The sequence below is a fragment of the Monodon monoceros genome, unplaced genomic scaffold (genome assembly GCF_005190385.1).
Source record: "Monodon monoceros isolate NGI ecotype Baffin Bay Population unplaced genomic scaffold, NGI_Narwhal_1 Super_Scaffold_11, whole genome shotgun sequence".
Taxonomy (NCBI): domain Eukaryota; kingdom Metazoa; phylum Chordata; class Mammalia; order Artiodactyla; family Monodontidae; genus Monodon; species Monodon monoceros.
The window spans coordinates 92,819,007-92,846,884 of NW_021703767.1; the positions used below are offsets into that span (position 1 = coordinate 92,819,007).

Below are 27,878 nucleotides of genomic sequence, written 5' to 3' on the forward strand. Positions count from 1 at the left end.
GGGGCAGGTCAGGTGGAGGGAATTAGGAAATACTTCCCTTATGAAGTGACTTTTGAACTGAAATTGGAAGATAGACAGGCATGAACTAGATAAAGGCATTGCAAGAACTCCAGGGAAAAAGGCTGAACAGCATGTAGGAAAGCCCTAAGGCATGGGAGTATGGTTCAAGTGTCTGAAAGCAGATCCATGTAACTGAAGGGCAGAGATCATGAGGTAATATGCTCTTTGGAAGAGCTGAAATGGCAGGGAATCTAGTGATGAAACTTACTTGGGCTAGTAGGGTAGGATAGGCATTTGGGTTTATCCTAAGAACAATGGGAAGCCACTGAGAAGTAGACGTATGAGGAAAAAATCCAGAAGAGCATGGTGTCGCTGAATTCAAAGGAAAAAGTTTTTCCAAAAAGGAGGGAGATCAAGTGAAATCAAAACTAAAAACCACAATGGAGCTACTATCACTAATCGATGTAAAAGCTCTCTTAGTGGAGGGATCTGGTGAGAGCAATACTGGAGTGGCGTGGAAGAGAGCATTCTGTTGCCTACCTAATGGCCATTGCCCTCTTTTTTCTTGTTGACAGAGCCTGTCTCCCACCACTGAAGCTAAAGATGCCTCCCTTGTAGCTAGAGAATGTATCCTAGTATTGGCCAGTGAAACCTAAGTGACGACTGCTGGTGGCTTCTTGAAAGGTTTTTCTTCCTTAATGAAATGTGAAACACTGAGAGATAAAAACATGTCTTACGTGAGGACATATTCTTAGAACCACTGCAGTTGCCTTGTAACCATGAGGGGAAAGCCAAGATCACAGAGTATAACACCCTTGAATTGTTGACTTAAACATGCATAAAAATGCATAGAAATCATCTGCACATGTCACTTTTAGCTGGGCATTTAGTAACTTGCTACCAAAAGAATCACATCTCTGTTAAGGGGATTAAGAACTGTCTGGGTAATAAAGAACTGGAAACAGAGTTTAGATTGCTCTTGGAAATGACTGAAATACTGAGGGGTGGGGAAGTTGCGGGAACAGGAGTTTGGGGAGAGATTTGGATTTTTAAAATTTTTTTGGTTTTCTTTTGTTTGTTTGGTTAGTTTTTGTTTTTAAGAGAGAAAAGATTTGAATATACTTAAGTGATGATTGGAAGGATACAATACTTAGGAGAAGATAAATGATACAGAGGAAAAAAAGAATCAACTTTAGCATAAGCTTACTGAAACTGAAAGGAAATGATATGTACAGCTCCACAGGACACAGGATATCTCTTCTTCCTTAAAACACTTTCTCTTTCTTTCTTTTTTTTTTTTGACATTCATGTCACAAACACTCCTGGTTTCCCCTACTTCACTGTCAGCTTATTCTCACTCTCCTATGTTGTCCATACCTTTGTGGGATCTCTCAGTGTTGGGGTAGACCCGGAGGGCTCAATCCTTAATCCTCTTCTTTAACTATACTTTCCATAATTTTAATTACCATCAATATGCTGATGACATTTAAATGTATATTTCAGGTCTTAATTAACCCCCGATTGCTGCTTATCTCCTCAATATGCCTACTTCTTTGCCTCATTGACATTGGTCCTGATTCTGCAATTGCCACATATCACTCCCTCCAGTCCTGCCCTCCCCCAAACCCCACACACATGCAAAATACAGATATTTCTTCTATTTCCAGGCCTTCACTCTTGGTAAATGCCAGTCTAATCTACCTAGGTGTTTAAACCAAAGGTCTGGAATCATCCTTGATTCCTCTTTTTTCATCATCCTCAACTCTTCTCATATTCAACCAAACAGAAAGCCTTACTGGCTTTACTTCCCACATACCCAGATTCAGTCCACCTCTCTCTCCATTTCCTCCACTCTAGTCCGAGCCACCATAGTCTCGCACAAGAGTACTGTGACAACTTTCCTGCTTCTCTGTTTGCCTGTCCAAAATTCAATCTCCAGGTAGCACCCAAAGTTGTTTTTTATCAGCACAGACCAAATCAAGCCACTTCCTCATCTAAAACCTCAAGGGCCTTCCTATTACATTTAAAATAAATCAAATTCCTTAGCATGACTATAAGAACCTACATGACCTGGCCCTGCCTATCTCTTCAGTTGCACCTCTCCCTCAATTGCCCTTGTTTATTTTATTCAAACCACACTCATCTCTCTGCTTTGGGAACATAGCCTCTGCGAATACCAGCCCCTACAAAATCTGCACAACCAATGCAGCAAGTCTGCTTCAGAGCACTGACACTTACTTACTTTTCTCTCTTTCTGGTACTTTCACCCTGATCTCTGAATGGCCTGACTTCTCAGCTCCAAATATACTTAATAATGATGACAATGATTTCCCAATATATGTGCATATCAAATCATAAAAAATAAAATAGTAAGATAAAATATGACAATTCTGAAATGGAAGAAATGTACCTGGGTGAAGGATATTGGAACTTTGTGTACTATTGGGTTGGCCGAAAAGTTCATTCGGTTAATGAATAAATAAAGTTCTTGGTGAGAAAATGAAAAGCGTGTCTTTTATTTGTACTTAAAACCGAACGAACTTTTTGACCAACCCAATATTTTTTGCAGCTTTTCTAACTTAAAGATTTGAATATTGAAATCTGAATTATTTAAAAAATAAAATTTGAAAATTTGGAAAATGGCAAAATAATGATGGTGGTGATGATGATGATGATAACAGCTGATTGCCTACTGTCTTCCCCAAATTATTTCTCTACGCTTCTCTTCCTTGTTCTGTGCCTTGGAGGGAGGACCTCCAATGACGGCCCCACCTAAATTCTCTTATCCCTGAATTCTGGTTGGGTGTCCTGATAGTAAACACTGCCAGGAGATTGAAGGGTGGGAAGAAAGAGGTCAAGGTGTTGCCCACACTCCCGTCCCCAGTTTCTCCTCTTTCAAGCCATTCTTCAAACAGTGGCTGAGTTTCCCCATCACCTCAGCTCTTGTTGGGGGATCCTCAACCATAGTTACTTTTCTGTCCCACAGGCTCTGGTAAATAACATCATTCCTTCTTTTTGTCCCTTTAGGCTTAAAGGTAGTAATGGCTTCCCATTATTACTATTACCTGGGCGATTTGCCATGTCCTGCCAGTTCCCTTAACTAAGTCCACACCTCTGTAAATACCCCCTTCATTAAACTCTCTTCAGTTGAACCTTTTGAGTGTGCTAATTGACCTTTGACAGATACGATGGCTATGATCACTGAACAGTTTCTACAATCCAGGCACTATTCTAAACACATTGCACGTATTTAATCTTCACATTAACCTTATTATAAAGGTCTTGTCAAGGCTTCAACTTTACAAATGAGGAAACTCAGGAACAGAGCTTAAGTTTAACTTGCTCAAGGTTTCCCAGCCAATAAGTGGTAGAATTTGGATCTCAATCTATATTCTTAATCACCACGCTATATTGCTTCCCAAGAAGCATCTTTCCTTGCCACCCTATTAAATGCTGCCTTCTCCCAAACCCTCTTTATTCTTTTCCTAGAACTTCTCACTTTTAAAAATTATTATATTTATACAGGAGTTTACTCTCTGTCTCTACTATAGAATGATAACTCCATGAGGCCAGGAAACTAGTTTGGCTTATTAATATCTACACACACAATGCACAGAATAAAGTTTATATATCGTAAGTTTTCAACAAAATATGAGTTTCATTTTAATGCAGCAGTAAGAAAGTTTGAATGTGAATGCTGGCCAGAAAGTTGACAGAATTTATATCTGATAGCATTTATTTTCTCTATGAAGCAGAAAGAGGGGTCATCTGTTCAAAGTAATAGGAGGATGGATAGAGCAAATGTCTGCTAAAGGTGAAGAAGCTTTGAAATCCTCATTGCGCAGAGCAGGAGACTAGAGAAAAGCACTAGAATTGCTTAGGCTGTGCTGAGAGCTCAGCTGAGGTTGGTCAATATGAATTTAAAGTATTCCCAAACTTCTCTCTTTTCAGATTTCCTCCAGCAGTGCTCAGGTGCCCTGGTGCAAACACAAAGAAAACAGTCCCTAGTGGAATCAACCAAGAAGGGGGAAGAAGGCTGATGATATATAAAAAGCACAATGGTTCCAAAGGCTTAGCTACCTGAAACTATTTAGTGCTGAAGAAAACAGTCCAACATACCTCAGCAGGATCTAAAAGCATTAGTGTATTACTGCAGAGGGTAACAACTGAGATCACTGTATGCGGAGGGCAACAAGCTCAGAATTGGAGTCAGCTCAGCCATTAACTAGCTGTGTGATCATTGGCAAAATACCTAATCTCTCCAAGTCTCAGGTTTTGCTTCTGTAATTTGAAACATGTATGCCTTCTTTGAAGAGTTGTTTTGAGCCTGGGAATTAAGCTTTAATTAACCTGGCAATGTCATACATATGAAACAGATCATTCTACTATTATATCCAATAAAAGAAAAGGCACTGATTGACAGAAAACCATGATGATTCTCCACACAAGTAAGTTTTTTATGTATTTCCTTACAGCTTTCATTTCTGAAGCAGCAGAACAAAACACCAAAAAAAACTTTTAAAAAATAATTTAAATAAGCTATAAAATATAATATATGCATGTATACATGAATTAATTATCTCAGTATGCTCCTACAGCCTATAGTGGTGAACATCTAGCTTTTGAAGGTAGAGAGTATAATAAATAAACTAATATGATAAAGGCACTTTTAAATGTTAACCTTTTTGATCATTACCCATTTTCTTCAGGGCAGCCAAATTGAAGAAAGTAAAATAAGGAAGATATATTTTGGGCTTTTGATTTTATTTTTACAAAATGATAAGAGTCAGGAGCAGGAAGTTTTTAAAGACCAAAATCTACACATTTGTATTTAAAGTAACAGTTGTAATACCTAGATCACAAATCAACTATATAAAAGTTACCTTGTCGAGATTGGAAGAAGAGAATGGCAGAAGTAAAGGTGAAATAAATGTATCCTGGACTAGCATGAAATTACATCAGTGGCTCATTTAACTCAAGCAGAAGCCTAAGGTTTATCTTCCATTTTATGGATATTAGAGTCTATCCATTTTGATGAGCAGCATTACCTGCTCTCCTTCTGCTATACAGACAGTCACAGAAATCTATCAATCGTTTTATCTAGGCATACAACATGATATCAAATAGAAATAGATTTCACAATAACCTTAAAAAAGCAGATACTGAACTTTCTGAAAAGGTGTTTTAAGTCAGAGTTTTATGAAGAGGGCTGTTAATTTGATTTTCAATAATCTTTGCATTGTTTTCCAGTAATATCGCCAAGATTTGTTAAAAGGTGACCAGTATGTGCTATAGTTTTCAAACTGCATTTTTTGAAGATTTTTTCAAGTTAAAATTACACATAGATATCACCAAAAATAAAATAGAACATAAATTATGAAATAAATACCAAAGTGTCAATACAATCATTTATGGCTTATTAGCCAAGAAAGTATGTTCACTGGTCAGTTAAGTAAGTTGTTATTTACAGAGGACATGCTGCCAGTGAATAACTATGAGTAGGTATAAATGATCTATATCAAAAGTGAATTACGTTGCAAGAATTTGATCCCTTCTAGTTTTTTACAGCATTCCAATTTTCAGTACTTAATGGTAATGGGTTTAATTGGCAGAATAGTCTTCCTACTGAGAAAATACAATGCAATTGTTCTCTAGAAAAAATTTCCAGCTTAACAGTAATGTTTACACTTCTTTCCTCCTTAAGCAATGGAAATGCATAAATTGGCAGAAAAATATACGTTGCTGAAAGTTGAGAATTAAATATCCAAAGTTCAAGTCTGAAAATAAATTTAAAAGATCTGCTATGGGCCAGCATGTACATGGCGGTTCCACATAGTCAACCATGTGATCTATAGAGACTTGAGGCCAAATCTGTCAATACTGCAAATACACATATATGTCTCGTTTACTCCTTCCTCCCTTCTCATCAACTGCTTTCAGAATTAGGAAACAATTTTTAGAAAAATCTCAAGGCAACAGAAATCATAATTGATACAATTGTGTAAAACAGTATTGGAAGTAAAGTACATTTTCAAAAAAAAGTCACAAAATACCTCAATCTATTCTTTTAAGAATACATGTTATCAAAGAGAAAAAATTAAAATGTGGTACTCAATTTTAAATCTTGTGTTTCCACTTTAAAATATACAGCTAGGGCTTCCTGGTGGCGCAGTGGTTGAGAGTCTGCCTGCCGATGCAGGGGACACGGGTTCGTGCCCCGGTCTGGGAAGATCCCACATGCCGCAGAGCGGCTGGGACCGTGAGCCATGGCCGCTGAGCCTGCGCGTCCGGAGCCTGTGCTCCGCAACGGGAGAGGCCACAACGGTGAGAGGCCCGCGTACAGCAAAAAATAAAAATAAAAAAAATAAAAAATAAAATAAAATATACAGCTAGTTGCATCCCCTGGAAAGACTAATGATGCAAACGCTTTATTACACCAACTAGCTTCAAACCACTCTGTCATTCCTCTAAACTGGTTATACAGAGTTATATTATATTTTGTGAATTCTGAAGGTTGCTGGCTTAATTAAATATATATATAATATATATATATATATACACACACACACACACACACACACATATATGTATGTAATGTGTGTATCCTAGTTTTTCGACCAAGTCATACTATAATTAATTAGGCAGAGTAAAAATTTTTAAAGATTTATAACTACTAATAAAAAGAGACAGGTTATTAATATTCTTAAATTTAAGACCCCTAGGTTTCATTGTCTCCCCTACTGCTTATCATATCTTGTAAAACTTTAATAGAATAAATCAAGCACCTTTCAAAAAGAATGTAATTTTTTAAAGTTTTAACATAATCATGAAAATATATATTATAGTTGTTTCAAGTCTAATGTTAAGACTCATTAATTACTGAAAATATACAAGAAAACTGAAGTGAAAGTTAAACCCTTTAACACAGACATCTATATACAGTCACATGGTAACAAAGTAAAGTTACAAAAATTAGTCTGTAGGAGTCTCTCCTTCCTTGGAGAACACTGAATACTTTACATTTTGCATGTTATACATTATTTTTTGATGGATAAAAGGAAAGTGTGATCTATTTTATTAAATGGAGGGACTAAACCAAGTTAACCCTATAATGAAAATGAGAACAAATTAGAGGGAAAATATAATTAGTATTTCAAAGGGGAAAAAATAACCATTCAACACATGTTAAATACAACTATAATTACTCAATATTCTTCATACACTGAAAATCCTTTCTAGTTCTTTATAGCATTACAATTTTCAGTATTGAATAATTTTAAAATCAAGAGTAAATTGACAATGTACTCAACATAAATCATTGCAAGAATACTGGATGATAGAATTAAGCTCCAGAATGTTGCTGGCATTTTTCCAACCTACAAAGACACTTTCGTTCCTCCAAATTTAATTGCTATTTGTACATACTTTTTACATAATTTGAATGCAAGTGTCATGATTTTTAAGTTAAAAGGGTGAATATGCACCTCTACTTTCTTCAATAAAATTTTCTATAATAAAAATAGGTTTATTTCAAAATTCTAAAATTAGATTAATGCAAAAAGCATCCAGACATTTACATCAGGGCCTGGTGGCTTAATATATTTAACATACACTTCATATAGGTTATTTTGCAGGTGCATGGAGAGCACTTTTAAGAGTATAAAATAAACCTCAGCTTCTCCAAATATGTGGAACCAGCACATTTTTCCTTGTATTCTCCATCCTGGTACACATATTTCACAGGAATAGAAGTATAAAGCATTTACCCAACCTCCAGGTAATTCCTTTGTATAGTTTCCTACATATTTCTTATGTAACTCCCATTCATCTCTTGGATTAAATTCCACAAGTTCATAACCATTTCTTAATGTAATCTTAAAAGTCAACAGTGAGCCTCAACAGGTTTGGAAATTCATTCTCCAGGCTTTAAACCAGTGCTTCCTAGATAGGTATTAAAGAGAAATCTAAAGAATATGATGTATGCTACAGGCAGATAAAAAATTTTCCCTTCTGGAAATAAACACTGTTGCCTAAGCATTAAACAGACCTCAGCAAGCTCCTGTCTTTCCAGGACTTCTCAGAGCCTGCAATACGCTGATGTGTATTGTTCACATCCAAGGAGAGGATGGGGTATGCAACCTTTCCCGAGCATCTCTGACCAAGGAAATCTTAGAAAAATTAGTCTTGCTGAAAAACCACGTCTCTACTGAATGTAATTTGGGAAATGCTGGAAAAATTTTCCAGATAAGTCTATTTTTGAAGAACTTCACAAAAGAGAATGCTAAAAATGTCCACATAGAAACTGTTTTTTACTTTTCTTACTAACATATATCACTGTTCCCTCTCCTTACATTTAAGGAAGAAAAAGGAACATTCAGTCCCTATTAATCCCCTTAAGGCAACTGGACCTTCATCATTCTCTCTACTGAATAATTCTAATTCCTTTAAGCTTTCTTCAGAGCTCCCATTTAAAAACTCTTGAGTCATTTTTAATGCTTCCTAAATCTTCTACAGTTTGTCTATGACTTTCTTAAAAATGGTAACCATAAACTTTGAAAATAAAACTATAAAAATAAGTAAAAGCTTTTCTTAGTGATTATGTTCATTTTATAAAAATAAGAGTGTGACATTATACACTGCTTAGGAAAGGCTGCATACTATGTCTGTAATCCCAGCACTAGTGGTATAGCCCAGAATCTAGAGAAATTTTTCTGAAGAAAGTTGGCGGGTCTCCTCGTTCAGTTATCTCTTTCATTTCTGTCATTTTTTCTTTACATTGTTTTAATAGGAAAGACAATATGTATATTATTCAGTTTTTCATCATCTTATTTAAACTCGACTCCTGTGTTAACCAGGAAATTGGATTTCTATTATAGAAACTTTTTTGCACAAAACATTTATGCACCTGCTATATAAAAAAATAAATAAAATTAAATTTAAAAATTAAAAAAAAATTTATGCATCCAGGATATAAGATTTTCTCCATTGTCAAATGAACAGGGTTTGGGTTTGGAAACAGAGTCCAAAGGAAGAAAAAAGAAACACTATAAAAATGAAATTTATCTCAAAATAACCAAGTGATCAAAGGCATATTCCTATTTCCTCAAGAGAAAAATATATTCACGTGCATCTGCTATAAACCACAAACTAATGAATCCTTGAGAACTAACCTCTCTTTATATTTTCTGCAGTGTTAAAAACAAAATTTAAAATACCAAACTCCACAATCTGTGGGGACTAGATATTTGGGAGCTCAGTTTAAGGGCTGAAATGCAGAAGGAAACAGACTGTTAAATTGGCAGCTGGTGCAAAATACAGAGCTGGTGGCAGAGATGATCATGGCAGTGCTTGAAGGGTGGTCAATGGCAGGGAAGGCAGAGTCAAGGAAGGCAATGATGGCAGACCAAGGAACAGCAGGATGGCACGTGTGGTGGGTTGTAGAGGGGAGTGTGAAGGGTAGGGGATGGCAGTGGCGAAAGTAAAGGCATTAGCAGAGGCTAAGCCAAGAGTGATGGTGGCAGGAACAGCAATAGAGGAGACAAAGATGGTAGCGTCTACGTGATACTTGGCATATTATAGTCTTGGAGTAGGACTTAAAAGAACATCAAAAATGCACAGACAAATGAGAGGAGAGTAAGTCCAATAAGCCAAACAAAGAGTCAGGTCAGAGTAAGGATCAGGATCCCAAGTATCAGGATCACAACTGGGATTAGAAGAAAAGTCATTTCCATCAAGATTCAACAGCAAGAGTGCTAGATGTGCTAGGCTGCCCACAGGAGTGCTAGATAAATTCCAATGCATGTTTTATTGCAGCCTCAACTATCTTCTACTAATGCTCCTGAAATAGCCTCGCCTTCTTTCACCCCACCTTAAAAGGTTTCTGACCACTGTGGGCAACAGGGTCCTGGCAATGGGAATGTTAGGTAATGCCAGTAGCTGAGGAGCTGGTTGCAGTAATCGAGAAAGCAGGAGCTGAGAAGCAGTAGGGAGCAATAGTCAAGCTGTATGAAATGTAAGCACTTTCTAGGTAGATCAGGCCTTAAGGCTTTTCTTTAGGTTTCCCACCTTATTTCTATATCCAAAAATGGAATTTTTGACAATCAAATGTGTCATGTAGTGCATCTTATTGCTGGTTCATGCTGTGTCAGTCATGCAGGAATCAGAACCCAACTCAGAAGATTTTAAGAGGACATCTTATAGAGGTGAGGACAGGGTAAAGGGAAACAAAAAGGAATGCTGCAGCACCCAAAGAAGAGCAACTGAAGGAAGTCATTTCCTGGCCCAGAGCAAGAGGAATAACAGTGTTACTGGAGTACAGTTAGAGCTGGAGGGTGGAAAGAAAGAAACTTGTTGAAGTTGTAGTCATGGAAGGATGCCAGAAACCATGGCCCAAAGAGGAAAAGAAAGGGGAAAAAATAACCCAAAACTCTCTCTTCTACGACCCTCCATTCTCCTGCCATTGACTGGCACCTGCTAGATTTAAACAGGAAGCCAGCTGTCCAGGGAGCCTGGGTAAATGCAGCTCAAAGAGGTCAAGGCCAGCCTCCCAGGGCATAGAACAAGACAGAAGGGCAGAACAGGGACCTGGGTGAGGTGGGGTCACGAACAGATAATAACCAGTACATGTCTATAGCATTAACAGGATGCATAGTTAAACCATGCCAAGAAATCAACTCTCTTGAGCACAGAGTCTTCCCCATTTGACTTCCCTATAGCATGGGGTCCCCAAATTATCAGATGGGTCATGAGTGGTAGGGAATTCAGAGTTATTAAAATATGTTCCAGAACTCCTATGTGTGCCATGCATTATTTGCCAAAGAATGGGACCATAAGCCAGAGCAAACAGAAAATGTATGGTAAGTAGCAGCTTTTTGCTTGTTTCTAAAAACACTGAAATAATTTGAATATTGGGAAATATAGTCTAGATTCTTCTTTATTAATATATTTGAATGGTGATGAAAAACTATTTTGCTTTTAATGTCGGTCATTTAAAGGTGATGCTTAATTTCTTAGCAAAGGCTACATAATAATCATCTCTGCCTTTTTGTTCAAGTGCCTAGTATTTGATAAGTTGATTTTAAAAGGAAGTTTTAGACATATGCTCAAAAGTAAAAACATTACTGTTAGTAATAGAGATCATGTGCGTTTGATTTTGCCCTTGTCCTTGTAGATTAGTCAGTTTCTGAATAGAGTTACAAAAAGCCAAGCAGTTTGGTTTGGTACTGGTGTTTCTGTCTGACTCAAAAGTCATTATTTCCCCCTCATAATATCCCTCCTTCATTAAAAATGTTAGCCTTCTTTCTTGACTGAATGCATAGACTATACTACATTTTTCCCTAAAAATGACTTTCTTTTACTGGACTGATGCTAAAATATCACAAAATAATGTTTCAGTGAACATGAGGTTTTTATTCATATCTATACTATTAAAAGAGGATCTAACTTTATAACATAAAAACACCATATATTTAAAGTGAAAATAACAGCTTAAAAGGGTAAAGAAATCTTTAAAAATAAAATCAACTTTTCTATGGCAGATGATGGGGATAGACGGAAGAAGAATGTGAGAAACAGTGGCTACATTCACAGCACAGTTAAAGGATTACGCCAGTTTGTGAAAACCATACCATATATTATATGGAGAAAAGTATTAAAATTATTCAACAACAACAAAAATCAAGGGAACAAAAGAGGTAAGTCATCACCATGGCGGTCAGTCAGGAAACAGAATTGCTGTTTTCCATGGGAGCTTTTGTTGCTACTTTTCTGACACTTCACTGGTTGAAAGGAAATCAAACTGTGAGAACTTACTGCCACTCCAGTGAGCCCTGGGGGATTTGTCACAAATTTGGAACCTGAGTGGCCTCAAGCTTCACAGTTCTGGCCCTTAGAAGTGACAGATAGCAAAGAGACCAACAGAGAAAGTTAGTTACACAGAACTGAACACCAACATATTTTAAGTTGTGGGGCGAACTTTGGGCCACTTTTCAGTTTTACATTAGACTAAATGACCAAATAATTTCCTCCAAAACATATGCTATACTTAGGAAATTCCAAGCAACAGCAGATATTTTGTAGCTACTCACAGATAATTCTAAACTTACTCTTGCCTAGAAGAAAGCTTCTGAAAGACTGAGAATTGGATAAATAACTAGAGTAGATTTGCAACTCCTTTTAGACTATTTTATATTGTGTCATTTTCCTAAAAACCTAAAAAAAATGATAGGAACATTCAAAGAACTTAGGTCTTGGTCCCAGACAGATGATGAACATCAACAGTCTATTTTAGAAGTAGATTTTATAGAGTGAAGTTGACTCCAACTACATAATACCTTCTATTCTATGAATTCTTATATCCTCATTGGGAAACTGCTTGTTACACTTGGAACAAAAGTGTATTGTGTATTCGTTGAAATATTTATTCAAACATTGTCTCACTCTAAATCAATGTTTCTTAGGTGAGGCTCACGAACCTGCTGTCACCTGGAATGTTTGATGAAAATGTAAATTCCCAGCCCCCATACACAGGTAATTCATATGCTTGTTAAAGTTTGAAAACCACTGCTACAAAGAGCTCATGCATTATTTCAGAAGAATATGAAAATTAGAATCTTTTTTGCTATGCTTCTGATACTTTTAGAAGATTTTAGGAAATGATGGAAGAATATTTTGAGTAACTTAAGTAGTTCAAAAATTGTCTAATATGAATCAATCATAATACATAGTTTTAATTTAATAAATTTCCCATCCCACCTGACCCCCACCTTCTGGTTAAGGATTTTGGATTCAGTAGATTCTAGAATTCTGTGTAATCATGGATTTTCTACTTCTATAGTCTGGAAGGAAAAAAAATCTAAACTTAATGATCAATCAGTATGTTAGCTGATTCTTAAGTATATTTAAAAGGCCCTCATTCTTTTAAATTTAATAATTTTATATACATTAATACAATATATTAATCAGAATATAAACCAGAAATAAATCTTAATACTAAGCAATAAATTTTACAGAAAAGTTTATTTAAGTAACTTTTTTCCTATAAATACAAATTATACAACTTAAGCTAAGAGGTTCCCAAATGCAAAGGACTTCTATTTATTTAAGGAAACTTCCATTATGCATAAAATAAGAAACTCATGTTCTAGGAAAAGTTCTATTAAACACATATGAGTAAGAAGCAAAAAGATCACTATTTGAAGATGAAATTATGATTCCTAAATTGAAAATGATTAAATCTATATAGAAGAGCTTAAGAAGTTGGCTGGCTATAAATTAAACACTCAACATATAAAAAAAACTTTCTTATATACCAAAAATAACATGAAAATAGAAAAAAAGCATTCACAATACAAACAAAAATATAAAATGGCTAGAAATCTAACAAAGAAAATAACACCAAAGTATAAATTTCACTAAAGGACATAAAAAATTTGTCTCTCTTCTCTCCCCCTTATTTTTCATCACTAAACAATCAAGTCAAAATAACTGGGTAAAGCAGGGTAAGGTAGGGCATGGATCCATGATGGCCCAGAGCAAGGTGTCAGACCCTGGCAGGTTGAGGAAGGGTTTCACAGAGGAAAGCAACCCAGTGTGGGGAATCAGAGCATTAGAAGGGCAAGGAGAGTATACATAGAGGGGCAAGCCCAGACACAGGCTGTTGGAGCCCAAATGAGATGGGGAGGGTGTTCACGCGGGGAGCAGCCCAATGAGGACTGTCAGAGTACAAGTTGGGTGAAGAGGGCATCTATGCAGAGGAAGGAGCAGTGGCAGCAATGGGAAATTTTTCATACAGGGCAACTGATCAAATGAATAAATATCTTAAGAATACTGGAAGATGTGTTCCTCACTTACAGATAAGCAATTTGCAAATATGGAAAGGAACAAGACCAGAATGAATTCTGTGGTATTTGATTAGATTTGAAGTATTAATGATAACTCATTGTTTTAAATAGGTAGAAAGACATAGTAATATTGATGTAAGTGTCTGTGAATATATATTCCCAGATCTGTCTACTGAGAGAGCCTGGAGGGAGTGACACTCCAATAACAGTACCTAGCACCCAGATTTTGGCTTTTATATATTATTTTCCTCTAAAAGGAAATAGTCACTGCTAGAAGATAACAAAAGAGAATATCTCGATGACTTTGGGTATAGCAATGATTTTTAGAGACATCAAATGTGTGATCCATGCAAGAAATAACTGGTAAGCTGGACTTCATTAAAATTAAAAACATCTGCTCTTTGAAAGACTTTATGAAAGAGAATAAGAAGACAAGCTACAGACTGAGGGAAAATATTTACAAAATACATATCTGATAAAGGACTGTTATCCAAAATATACAAAGAACCCTTAAAATTCAACAATAAGAAAACAAACTTGATTTTAAAATGGGCCAAAGACTTTAAAAGATACCTCATTCACCAAAGAAAATACATACATTGGAGATAAGCTCATGAAGACATGTCCCACACCATATGTCATCAGGGAAATACAAATTAAAACACTATAAAACTATAGTGCTTTAATACACTATAAAACATTATCACTATACACCTATTAGACCGGCCAAAATCAGGACACAGACAACACTAAATGCTGTTGAGGATTCAGAGCAACAGGAACTCTCATTCATTGCTGGTGGGAATGCAAAATGGTACAGCCACTCTGGAAGATAGTTTGGCAGTTTCTTACAAAACTAAACATACTCTTACCATTCTATCCAGCAACCACGCTTCTTGGTATTGATCCAAAGAAGTTGAAAACTTATGTTCACACAAAAGCCTGCACACAGATGTTTATAGCAGCTTTATTCATACTTGCCAAAACTTGGAAGCAACCAAGATGCCCCTCAGTAGGAGAATAGATAAATAAACTGTGCCACACTTAGGTAATAGAATGTTATTCAACACGAAAAAGAAATGAGCTATCAAAACATGAAAAGACATAAAAGAAACTTAAATGCATATTACTAAATGGAAAAAGCCTATCTGAAAATGCTACATACTGCATGATTTCAACTATATGACATTCCAGAAAAGTCAAAACTATGGAGACAGTTAAGAGATCAGTGACTGTCAGAGGTTAGCGGGGACAGAGGAATGAATAGGCAGAGCACAGTGGATTTTTAGGGCAGTAGAACTATTTCTATATGATACTACAATGGTAAACATAGGTCATTATACATTTGTCAAAACCCATAGAATGTATAGCCCCCAGAATTAATCCTAATGTAAACTATGGGCTTTGGGGGACAACAATTTGTCAGTGTAGGTTCATTAATTTTAACAAATGTACCACTCTGGTTGGGTGGCATTAATGAGGGAGGCTACATGTATGTGGAGGCAAGGAGTGTATGGGAAATCTCTGTACCTTCCATTCAATTTTGCATTGACTCTAAAACTGCTCTAAAAATTAGTCTATTTTATTTCCAAAATCATACAAAAGAAATTAATTACCAAAATGAAAATATGCTTACAGATATTGGTTTAATCAAAAATGTCACTAAATATGTCATGCAAATAAAAACATTAATATATATGAGATAAAGATTTTATATATTATATATTACATATATCTGCTAGATTTGATAAGAAAAGTAGACTGACTGAAAACAGATATTGACTTCCTATTTGCCCCAAACTACTCTTTCCCTAGAAAAACTAAATGAAGCGTTAAGTGACAAAAAAAAAAAAAAAAGGAAAAAGGAAATAGTGCACCTTGGAGAAGTTCCTGGTTTCGGGGCTGGAGAAGAGAAAGTACAAGATGAGCCTGGAACCTCTTACTGTGCCAGAAAGCAAGGTATTATTTCTCCAAGCATGATAGAGGCATGTCAAAAGGTCACAAGTTCTGCCCCAAAGCACTCCACTGGTCAAATATGGGAAAATTTGAGCAGAAAAAAGAAAGAAGAGATTAACTTGTTGTACCCCATTAAATAAAGTTGAATATCATGAGTACATCCTGATAAAAAGTAGTTAAATAACTAATTAAAAGTTAGCTGGGAATGAGATATTTATGTAACTTTAAGGCATCGCTTTCAAAGTAATTATTCATTACAAAGGGCAAAAGAGTAACTTTACAGAGAGGAAGACCGGCAGACATCACCTTAATCCAATGCCACCAGAGAGGATTCAGTGAAGAAGAGCGTAACATCCCGTCTATGATATTCTTCCCAAAGATTCATGCTCATAAAGCTAATCATGAGGAAACATGAAACAAACTGACTGACTACCAAAATACTGCCCTATATCCTTAAAACTGTCAAGGTTATGAAGTCAAAAAGATTGAAAACCTGTATCAGATTGAAAAAAGCTAAAGAGACATGGCAACAAAATACAAAACATGATTCTAAACTGGATCCTTTTGTTATAAAGGACATTAATGGAACACTTGACAAAAACTAACAGAGTCTGAGAATTAGATGGAGTAATATATCTATGTTAATTTCCTCATTTTGATGGCTATATTGTGATTAGGAAGCAGAATGTCCTTATTCTTAGGAAAATGCTCACTAACGTATTTGAAGGGGAGATGGGCAACTTACTTTCAAATGGCTTAGAAGAAAGACAGGCATTTGTTTTCTCCTTGCACCTTTTCTATAAGTTTGTTTGTTTCAAAATAAAAAGTGTGTAATAATTTGAAAAAAGTGATAGGTAGACTGGGTTCCTGATTCTGAAAATTTAACAGCATAAAGATTATTTAAAATTCATTTGGTTAAGTTAATAAAATTCTAAGAATGTTATTTTAACTTAACAAATATACTACAATCCATCTGCAAGAAAGCCTGGATAAGACAGAAATAAAATACTTTAAAAAGTGTAATACACAGGACTTGTATTACTTGACATTATAAACATATCAGAAATAAACAATAAATCATAACAATGTAGCATTTTTCAAAAATAAACAGATCAACAAAACTGAAGAAAAAGTCCAGAAGATGCATGTACATGTAAGTATTTTGGACATAATAAAGAACACATTTCAAATTAGGATGGAAAGATGAGCTCTTCAATACTGCTATGTAGAGCTTTATCTCTACTTCACAACAGTGAAGTAAAAGTTTAATTGTAAAAAACTCAAAACATAAAGGTATCTAAAGAAAATATAGGTTAATATGTATATAATTTGGTGTCACAGAAGCTAAGCTTGAAGTCAAAGAAGGAAACCGTAAAGGAGACCTATATTCCCATAAATAGAATAAAGGGACAATAGATTAGAAAAATCTCAAAGATGGAATTCATTTGGCTAATAAAGTGTTTAAATCATTAGTAGTCAAAGTTTTTCCAATTAGGCAATGAGAAAGAAGATCACACCTATTGAAATGGCATATATTAAAAAGAATGTAGGGACTTCCCTTGTGGCATAGTGGTTAGGAATCCACCTGCCAATGCAGGGGACATGGGTTCGAGCCCTGGTCCAGGAAGATCCCACATGTCGCAGAGCAACTAAGCCCGTGTGCCACAACTACTGAGCCCCCGTGCCTAGAGCCTGTGTTCCACAGCAAGAGAAGCCCGCACACCACAATGAAGAGTAGCCCCTGCTTGCCTCAACTAGAGAAAGCCTGCGTACAGCAACGAAGACCCAACGCAGCCAAAAATAAATAAAATATTTTTAAAAAGGAATGTAATGTACAGTACTGAAGAGCACACAATGAACCTTTGCCAGAGGGATTATATATGGCCACCACCGTTAGGGAGAGCACATTGGGAATATACATTAAAAAGACTGGAAATGTACATATTCCTCACCAAAAAAATTCCCCATTAAAAATTTACCCTACGGAAATAATCAAACAACTGTTTAATGTGTATGCAATGTTTGTTGTTGATAACGGGAAAAACAAACCACAAATCTAGAAACAATTAAAAAAATCAAGTAACTGAGTGTTAAATTATGTCATTAAAACAAGCTAATAATTATGTCATCTAAAATTTCACATATAAACATGAGAAATAAATTTATGACAGAGCTTAAGAGGTCATTTTTGTATTAAAAAGTGTGTGTGACACTTCTCAGAAGGAGAGAATTAAAGAGTAAAAGAAAGGCAGAGAAAGAAATTGAAAGGATAAATGGAGTTATCTCAGGATGATAGGATTCTAGGGTTTTTCTTTCTATCTGCACTATTTCTTTTCTAATGATTATAAAGTGAGCATGTGTTATTACTTAATAAAAATAATAAAAGCTTTAAAAAGTTGTGAGGAAAACAATCTGAGAATAAGGAGGCAGAAAATTTACAAAATTTTTAGTTAATGAAGAAACAAAACATCTAAAGAATGTAGTTAATTTAATTTTTCATATTGTGCATTCTCTTCATATTTTGTATAACATTATACAAAATATGCTATGCAATTTAAAATATCTGCTACTAAGTTACAGAAGAATTGTATAACTGATAGGGATCCAACATTATATTTATAAAACTGCAAGTCATTGTTGCAAGAAATGTTATAAATTTGTACGTTTCTGTGTCATGTATGACATAAAACTAAGCAACCCAAAAGATTTAGCAATGGTATTTGAATCATACTTTCTAAGAGATAATTTAAATCCACATGACGATAAAATATGAATTACTAATTTTATGAAGAGAATGATTGTTTCCATGAAATTAGAAATGCTTATATTTGATTCAAATAATTAAGCAAAATATGAAAACATATATTTTAAATGTAAATAGATTATTTGAAGAATTGAGTTGAAGCATCATATCAAGAACTATTTTTAAGTCATTTCAATTAGTAAACTTTTAAATGACTGTCCAATTCTATAGTCTTAAAATGGGAAAGATACCATTCTTCTAAAAAATATCAGAAAAATTAATTTATTTTCTACACTACAAACTTTCTTGGACTAAAAATTTGAAATCGGACTCTAAAATTCAATGACATAAATGACATACAAAAGTAATTTGTGCAGCCACAGGGAATGCCTCATGACATGGAAGAATATGTCCAAATACCATACTTAATACAAAAAGGTAGATCATTTTCTATAAACAAACAAATAACACAAAGTACTAATTCCAAATAACCGATTCCCAATGTCACCAGACTGTACTCACAAAAAGTTTTAATTTTACAATTATAAGAGCATATATTGATATTACTGGACATAAGCTTTGAATTAAAACATACAGGTGAAATGCTACAGTTCAATCCATGGTAACAAAAGGATTTATTCTATAAAAAATTATAAAAACATATTTGTAGACTTCAAAATAAACACTTGGGTTTTCTTATATCTCTACCAAGTATATTAGACTCACTTCAGCTATATATTTTAAAGGGATGTAATCTTTGTGCTTGAACCATGCCAGCATAAATTTGATCATACTGAGTTCTAAAGAATACAATTATCATTTGCAAGCATATATCTCTGTATCCCTCCTTTCCAATCTTGATTCCTCCATGTTTTGGAATGGTATCCAAGTAAGGAATAAAGACATTACTTGACATGTAAATTTTTACATGGCTTTACTGGGCAGTCTCAGGATTATACTTGACAGGCATCTACTTTGTGATCAAAGACAATATTTTCGGAACTGAAGCAGTCATTTAGAAATTGGGACAGCAAAAGAAATGTGAGTTAAGGAAAAAAAAATTCATGCTCCTCCTTGATGCCCTGTTTTTCATTTGACCCTTCAATGCCATTTTTGAAGGTTGGGTTATCATTGAAAGAACAGAATAAAATCAATCCATGAGGTGCCATGTATTCTATATACACTATCTCATTTAATCCTCTTACGCTAAGAGGAAAATACTGCTATTTCCACTTTACAGATGAAAAATGAGACTCAGAGGGATCAGGGGCTTGCCTAAGGTTATACAGCTGATAAATTTGCGGAATGGAATGCATATTTGGGACATTGATCTTGCTTACTCCTTTGGTGATCTAATCCAGTCTCATGGTTTAAATGCCATCTGTATGTCAACAACTGCCAAATACATATCGGTATATTAGAGATGATATAGATACACAGAGATAGAGACAGAGATATAGCAAGCCTAGATCTCGTGCTGGACTCTGGATTCTTGTGTACAACAGCCCAAAAGACATCTCTACTTGAATCCCTAAAAGACTACTAAGCTCAGTATGTCCAAAATTGAACTCCTGAATTCACCTCTCAAAACCTGCTCCACCCTAAGCCTTCTCTATCACAGTTGATGGCAAATTCATCCTTCCATTTTCTCATGCCCAAAACCTTATTAGAGTTATCCTGTACTCAACTCTTCTCCTAGAAACTACTTTTAATCCACAAACAAATCCTGTAGGCTCTATTGTCAAAGTATTTCCAGAATCCAACCATTTTTTTAAAACCACTTCCATATCACCATCCTGGTAAAAGACACTGTTTACCTATATTATTGCAATAGTGTTGTAACTGGTCTCCCCACTTAAAAACTTGGTTTCCATATACTCTGTTACTGGCCCAAAAAACAGAACTGTCCTTTTAAATTGTCAGATTACATCAGTCTTCTGGTCACACCCTTCAATGGACTCATCTTAAGCAGACTAAAAGCCAAAGTCCTTACAAGGACCTATAAGGTCCTACATGATCTGCACCACTCCCCTGACTTCTGTGACCTCATCTCCTACTTCTCTCTTCCTCCCCCTTATAGCAACTCCTGCCTTAGTTGCTTCCTTGATGATCACACCAGGCGGAATTTTGCACTGACTGTTCTCTTCACCTAAAGAGCTCTTCTTTCAAGTCTTTTCCAGCTTCTTGGTGAGACTTACTCTGACCATCTGATTTTGAATTGAAATGATACCTTTTCTCCTCAATATTCCCCACACATTTTCTCTCCGTGGTGCTTATCATCTTTGAACACACTATACAATTATTTATTCATTTTGTTTATAGTCTGTCTCCCCAAAAGTAGGATGTGAGCTCCATGAGCTCAGGGATTTCCTTTTGTATAGTTCACTGTTGTAGCCCAAGATCCTAGAACTGAGCCTAGCATTATAAATATCTTTGACAAAGTGAAAGAATCAACCTAACTTTGGATATTAGTCAATTTTCACTATTAATTCTACATAGCCACACTTCTTTGTTTGTCTCTCACTAAGGAGAATTTTACTTTTAGTTTATGGTAATCGGGATTGATTACCATAAATTTCATAAACATCTGATTGTTCAGCTGCAATGGAATCTTCATAAAAACATGCCATGTTTTAACCAGTCTGACTCATACATGAAAATGTCTATCCTCTACTTAATTTTCGTCAGCCATTTTTTGCAGAGATTCCCATCTTAATGTCTTAATTCTTTATCTTCTATTACTCTCAGTAAAAAAGAATATATGGCCAGAGGAACAAAATCAGGAAAATGGTCAAGTATGAAAGAATCTGGTGAAAGAATAGAGTGAAAGATAAATGCAAGGACAAATCAGAAAAATTATTTACAAAAGGTCATCAAGAAAGATTAATTTCCATGACATGGAAATTAATGTTTCAAGATCTGAATCATGAAAAAAATCTCTACAAAAGCTTAAGGAATGAGAATAAAAGATAAAGGGTAGAAGTCACCTGAAATATTTAGCCTATCAAGCTACTGGTGAACGGTATCTCACACTTTCTGAGAAAGCAAGTGAATATCTGTCCAGAAAAAGCTGAGTTAAGAATGAAAGGAAATGAACCTTTATTGAGCTCATCCTCCATCACATATCAGGCACTTAGCAACAAACTGATGCTCAAAGAGGTTAGTTAACTTAATGAGATCATGAAATGGCCAGAAACAGACAGTGGATTAGAAACCATTTCTACCTGATTCTAAAGCTCACTCATACAATTCAGAAAGCGAAAACTTCTAGAATTTTGCTATAAGTCAAAGCAAAAGTTTTTGGAGCCAAATGGCAAAGATAACTGGAATTTTTTTAAAAATAGGATTGTCATACCATACTATCCACAGGTACAAAAAAACACCACGGCTTTGTTTGAATATCCTACTTCAAGACTTCAATAACTGGCAAACTCCCACTCTCCTTTAGAGACTGAATTCATGCACCCTTCTCTGTCACAGCATCACCAATCATCAACAGATAACATTTACTACTCTATCTATGCAAACCTACCAGCAGAGGTTGGGAGGAAGTCTTCCAGTAGTATGGCAACAAACCACTGGGGGAGGCATCAGAGTGGTCCATCACTCTTAAAAACTTATACTGAGAACCCAGTAGGCTAAACTCTCAATCTGCTTGATATTAGGAATACTGAGCTAAACACCACTATCCTCCTGTCTTAGTCATTCAGGCTGCTATAAAAAAAAAACAGAGAGTGGGTGGTTTATTAACAGAAATTTCTCACAGTCTGGAGGCTGGAAGTCTGAGAACAGAGTGCCAGATTGGTTCAGTGACCTCTTCTAGGTCACAGATTTTTCTTCGTATCCTCACAAGGCAAAAGGGTCAAGGGAGCTCTCTGGAGCTTCTTTTATAACGGCACTAATCCCATTCATGAGGTCTTCAACTTCATGGCAATCACCTGCCAAATACCCCACTTCCTAATACCATCACATTGGGCATTGGGATTTCAACATAATGAATTTCGGGAAGACACAAACATTCTAACCATAGCACCACCCTTTCATGGAGTTCAGATAGAGTGAGGGAGATAGATGGTAATGGGCTACAAAAGCATAGAGTACAGCCTTGGGCATGGATCAGGGCAGGAAGGGAACCAGGAGCAATAAAATATCCAGTGTTAGGGCAGGCATGGTGCTAGGGACATTTAGAAGCATGTACCATAACACAGATGATGAGTTGGCCTCAGGGTGTGCAGAGAGCAGGTAGCAGGACCTCAGTCTCGCAGGTAAGGCTCCGGGGCCCATTCCCTGTCAAAGTATCTCTTTATGAGGCAGGTATCCATTTACCAACTGATGAACAACAAAATAGGAATGGGATGGGCAGAAGTCAAATTACCACTAACATGTAGCACCCCCAAATTCCAGAGCCTCTCTTTTTTTTTTTTTTTTGCGGTACGCGGGCCTCTCACTGCTGTGGCCTCTCCTGTTGCAGAGCACAGGCTCTGGATGCGCAGGCTCAGCGGCCATCGCTCACAGGCCCAGCCGCTCCGCGGCATGTGGGATCTTCCTGGACTGGGGCACGAACCCGTGTCCCCTGCACCGGCAGGCGGACTCTCAACCACTGCTCCACCAGGGAAGCCCCCAGAGCCTTTCAACAAGTTTATGTCATTATGCTCTCAAGCAGTAAGGTGGTAACTTACTACAGCTATAGCTATAGCTATTGCTCCATTGACATTTGCTTTGGGAAAGAACTGCAGAGGATAAGAACTAGGAGGGGCCAACAAAGATAAAGGTAAAAATAATTTTTGCATTCATTATACTTCTAAGCATTTGTTTGCAGACCTGCCAAGTCATAAGCTACTGTAAGAAAAACACTATTTGGCAAAACATTATAAAATATTTGAAATATATAAATACTATTCTAATGGTTCTTGCAAGAAAATCATCTATGCTAATGATAAAGAAAAAAGGAGAAATGAAGGAAACAGAAGCACAGATCAATAAAACTAAAAGCTCGTTCTTTGAGAAGACAAACAAAATTGATAAACCATAAGCCACACTCATCAAGAAGAAAGGGAGAAGGCTCAAATCAATAGAATTAGAAATGAAAAAGGAGAAGTTATAACTGACATTGCAGAAATACAAAGGATCATGAGAGATTACTACAAGCAACTACATGCCAATAAAATGTACAACCTGGAAGAAATGGACAAATTCTTAGAAAAGCACAACCTTCCGAGACTGAACCAGGAAGAAATAGAAAATATAAACAGACCAATCACAAGCACTGAAATTGAGACTGTGATTAAAAATCTTCCAACGAACAAAATCCCAGGACCAGATGGCTTCACAGGCGAATTCTATCAAACATTTACAGAAGAGCTAACACCTATCCTGCTCAAACTCTTCCAAAATATAGCAGAAGGAGGAACACTCCCAAACTCATTCTACGTGGCCACCATCAATCACCCTGATACAAAAACCAGACAAAGATGTCACAAAGAAAGAAAACTACAGGCCAATATCCCTGATGAACATAGATGCAAAAATCCTCAACAAAATACTAGCAAAACGGAATCCAACAGCACATTAAAAGGGTCATACACCATGATCAAGTGGGGTTTATTCCAGGAATGCAAGGATTCTTCAATATACGCAAATCAATCAATATGATACACCACATTAACAAATTGAAGAATAAAAACCACATGATCATCTCAATAGATGCAGAGAAAGCTTTTGACAAAATTCAACACCCATTTATGATAAAAACCCTCCAGAAAGTAGGCACAGAGGGAACTTATCTCAACATAATAAAGGCCATATATGACAAACCCACATCCAACATCATTCTCAATGGTGAAAAACTGAAACCATTTCCACTAAGAACAGGAACAAGACAAGGTTGTCCACTCTCACCATTATTATTCAACATAGTTTTGGAAGTTTTAGCCACAGCAATCAGAGAATAAAAAGAAATAAAAGGAATCAAAATTGGAAAAGAAGAAGTAAAGCTGTCACTGTTTGCAGATGACATGATACTCTACATAGAGAATACTAAAGATGCTACCAGAAAACTACTAGAGCTAATCAATGAATTTGGTAAAGTAGCAGGATACAGAATTAATGCACAGAAATCTCTTGCATTCCTACACACTAATGATGAAAAATCTGAAAGAGAAATTAAGGAAGCACTCTCATTTACCTCTGCAACAAAAAGAATAAAATACCTAGGAATAACCTACCTAAGGAGACAAAAGACCTGTATGCAGAAAACTATAAGTCACTGATGAAATAAATTAAAGATGATACCAACAGATACAGAGATATACCATGTTCTTGGATTGGAAGAATCAACATTGTGAAAATTACTATACTACCCAAAGCAATCTACAGATTCAGTGCAATCCCTATCAAACTACCAAGGGCATTTTCACAGAGCTAGAACAAAAAATTTCACAATTTGTATGGAAACACAAGAGACCCCCAAATAGCCATAGCAATCGTGAGAAAGAAAAATGGAGCTGGAGGAATCAGGCTCCCTGACTTCAGACTATACTACAAAGCTACAGTAATCAAGACAGTATTGTACTGGCACAAAAACAGAAATATAGATCAACAGAACAGGATAGAAAGCCCAGAGATAAACCCATGCACATATGGTCACCTTATTTTTGATAAAGGAGGCAAGAATATACAATGGAGAAAAGACAGCCTCTTCAATAAGTGGTGCTGGAAAAACTGGACACTACATGTAAAAGAATGAAATTAGAACACTCCCTAACACCATACACAAAAATAAACTCCAAATGGATTAAAGACCTAAATGTAATGCCAGACACTATAAAATTCTTAGAGACAGAACACTCTATGACATAAATCACAGCAAGATCCTTTTTGACCCACCTCCTAGAAAAATGGAAATAAAAACAAAAATAAACAAATGGGACTTAATGAAACTTAAAAGCTTTTGCACAGCAAAGGTAACCATAAACAAGACAAAAAGACAACCCTCAGAATGGGAGAAAATATTTGCAAATTAAGCAGCTAACAAAGAATTAATCTTCAAAATTTACAAGCAGCTCATGAAGCTCAATATCAAAAAAAAAAAAAAAAAACCCAATCCAAAACTGGGCAGAAGACCTAAATAGACATTTCTCCAAAGAAGATATACAGATTGTCAACAAACACATGAAAGAATGCTCAACATCATTAATTATTAGAGAAATGCAAATCAAAACTACAGTGAGGTATCACCTCACACCAGTCAGAATGGCCATCATCAAAAAATCTACAAACAATAAATGCTGGAGAGGGTGTGCAGAAAAGGGAACCCTCTTGCACTGTTGGTGGGAATGTAAATTGATACAGCCACTATGGAGAACAGTACGGAGGTTCCTTAAAAAACTATAAAGAGAACTACCATACGACCCAGCAATCCCACTACTGGGCATATACCCTGAGAAAACCATAATTCAAAAAGAGTCATATACCACAATGTTCACTGCAGCTCTGTTTACAATAGCCAGGACAATGGAAGCAACCTAAGTGTCCATTGACAGATGAATGGATAAAGAAGATGTGGCACATATATACAATGGAATATTATTCAGCCATAAAAAGAAACAAAATTGAGTTAATTGTAGTGAGGTGGATGGACCTAGACTCTGTCATACAGAGTGAAGTAAGTTAGAAAGGGAAAAACAAATACTGTATGCTAACACATATATATGGAATCTTAAAAAATAGGTTATGAAGAACCTAGGGGCAGGACAGGAATAAAGACGCAGACCTACTGAAGAATGGGCTTGAGGACACGGGGAGGGGGAAGGGTAAGCTGGGACGAAGTTAGAGAGTGGCATGGACATATATACACTACCAAATGTAAAATAGATAGCTAGTGGGAAGCAGCCGGATAGCACAGGGAGATCAACTCAGTGCTTTGTGACCACCTAGAGGGGTGGGATAGGGAGGGTGAGAGGGAGACACAAGAGGGAGGGGATATGGGGATATATGTATATGTATAGCTGATTCACTTTGTTATAAAGCAGAAAGTAACACACCATTGTAAAGCAATTATACTCCAATAAAGATGTTAAAAACAAAAAGAAAAGAAAAAATGAGAGAAGATGGGAAGAATGTGGATGGGCCATGTTAAGGGTAGAAAAGAAAAGGAGGAAAAAAATAAAAGGAAGGTAATAGCAGAAAATAGAGAGACAAGGAGTTGAAAGAAACACCTCTGCACTTCCCTTTTCTAAACCATCTGTGGTTTCCAAAACGTCTGTGCACCACTGGATATTGTATTTTTCTGCCTCACAGTAAACATGGTTGTGGCCATAGAATGGGGAAGGGGAGTTCTCAGGATTCCTTCATTGTGACCAATGTCTGCCCCTTCGGCATGATGTTCATTCACCTTCCTGATGTTGATGTGACACAAGAGATGATGGCTGAAGGATGCAGCAGCCCATAAAACTAGAAAGATATAGATAGATGATAGATAGATGGATAGATAGATAGATAGATAAATAGATAGATAGATCCCAATAATACAATGCTAAATTCTGGGTCACCAAATTCCCCAAGTGAAAAAAAAAAAATTGATGTACTTCTTGTACACTGTTAGCTGTAAAATATATAGATTTCAGTCCTTCACTCTTCCAAACTACATATCCAGATAAACTGACGTGAGTATTATATAGAAATATGTACTTGGGTTTCGAGATCCCTTTCTGTGAAGTCCAAGTTAAATAAACTCAGCAGAGTCAACCATAATAATCCCACCTAGTAATAGCTAATATTTATTTGATTCACTTATCCTTATGTGTTACGCTCTGTGCCAAGCATTTTATCTACATTCTCCCTAGACTTCCAAATGCTTCAAAGGTAGAGCTATCCTTATCTTTCTTTATAAATAAGGGAACTGAGGCATAGAGAGGACAAATGACAGATGGTTAAGCTGGAATTCACAGTTAGGCCCTCTGACTGTAAGCCTATACTCTGAATCACTCCACTTCCTGACTCCACTAGAGGATTCTACCTTCAGCTCTGCTGTATTCAACAGTACCCTATATTCACATAGAGCTTAATAGTGTATAAAATGCCCTTTCAGACTTTGACTCACTTGATCCTCACAACTACTTCGTGAAATAGGCAAGGATATGTCGTCTTTCCCATTTCATGGGCAAAAACTGAGCTAGGTTAAGCAGCTTCCACCAATCATTAATATATGGCAAAGTTAGGACAGGACCTATATGTACATCATCCAACTCTAAATGCAGTGCACTATCCACTGCATCAAGCTCTTCTTCATCTGACTTCTTCTAGGAGCAACCAACATTTGTCTTCACACTGTTAAATTA

General features: G+C 36.2%; 1 protein-coding gene across 2 annotated transcripts in view; it reads right to left on the reverse strand.

Moving 5' to 3' along the window:
* Positions 1 to 27,878, reverse strand: part of NLGN1 (neuroligin 1) — an 887,115-nt gene that overhangs the window by 842,578 nt on the left and 16,659 nt on the right. Inside the window, exon 1 of one of the 2 annotated variants that reach the window (XM_029214426.1) lies at positions 11,812 to 11,880. The exons of the other annotated variant lie outside the window; for it this stretch is intronic. The gene's annotated coding sequence lies outside the window, so the exon portion shown is untranslated. Of the gene's footprint in view, positions 1 to 11,811; positions 11,881 to 27,878 lie in introns of those variants that run through there. 2 annotated transcript variants of the gene reach the window in all.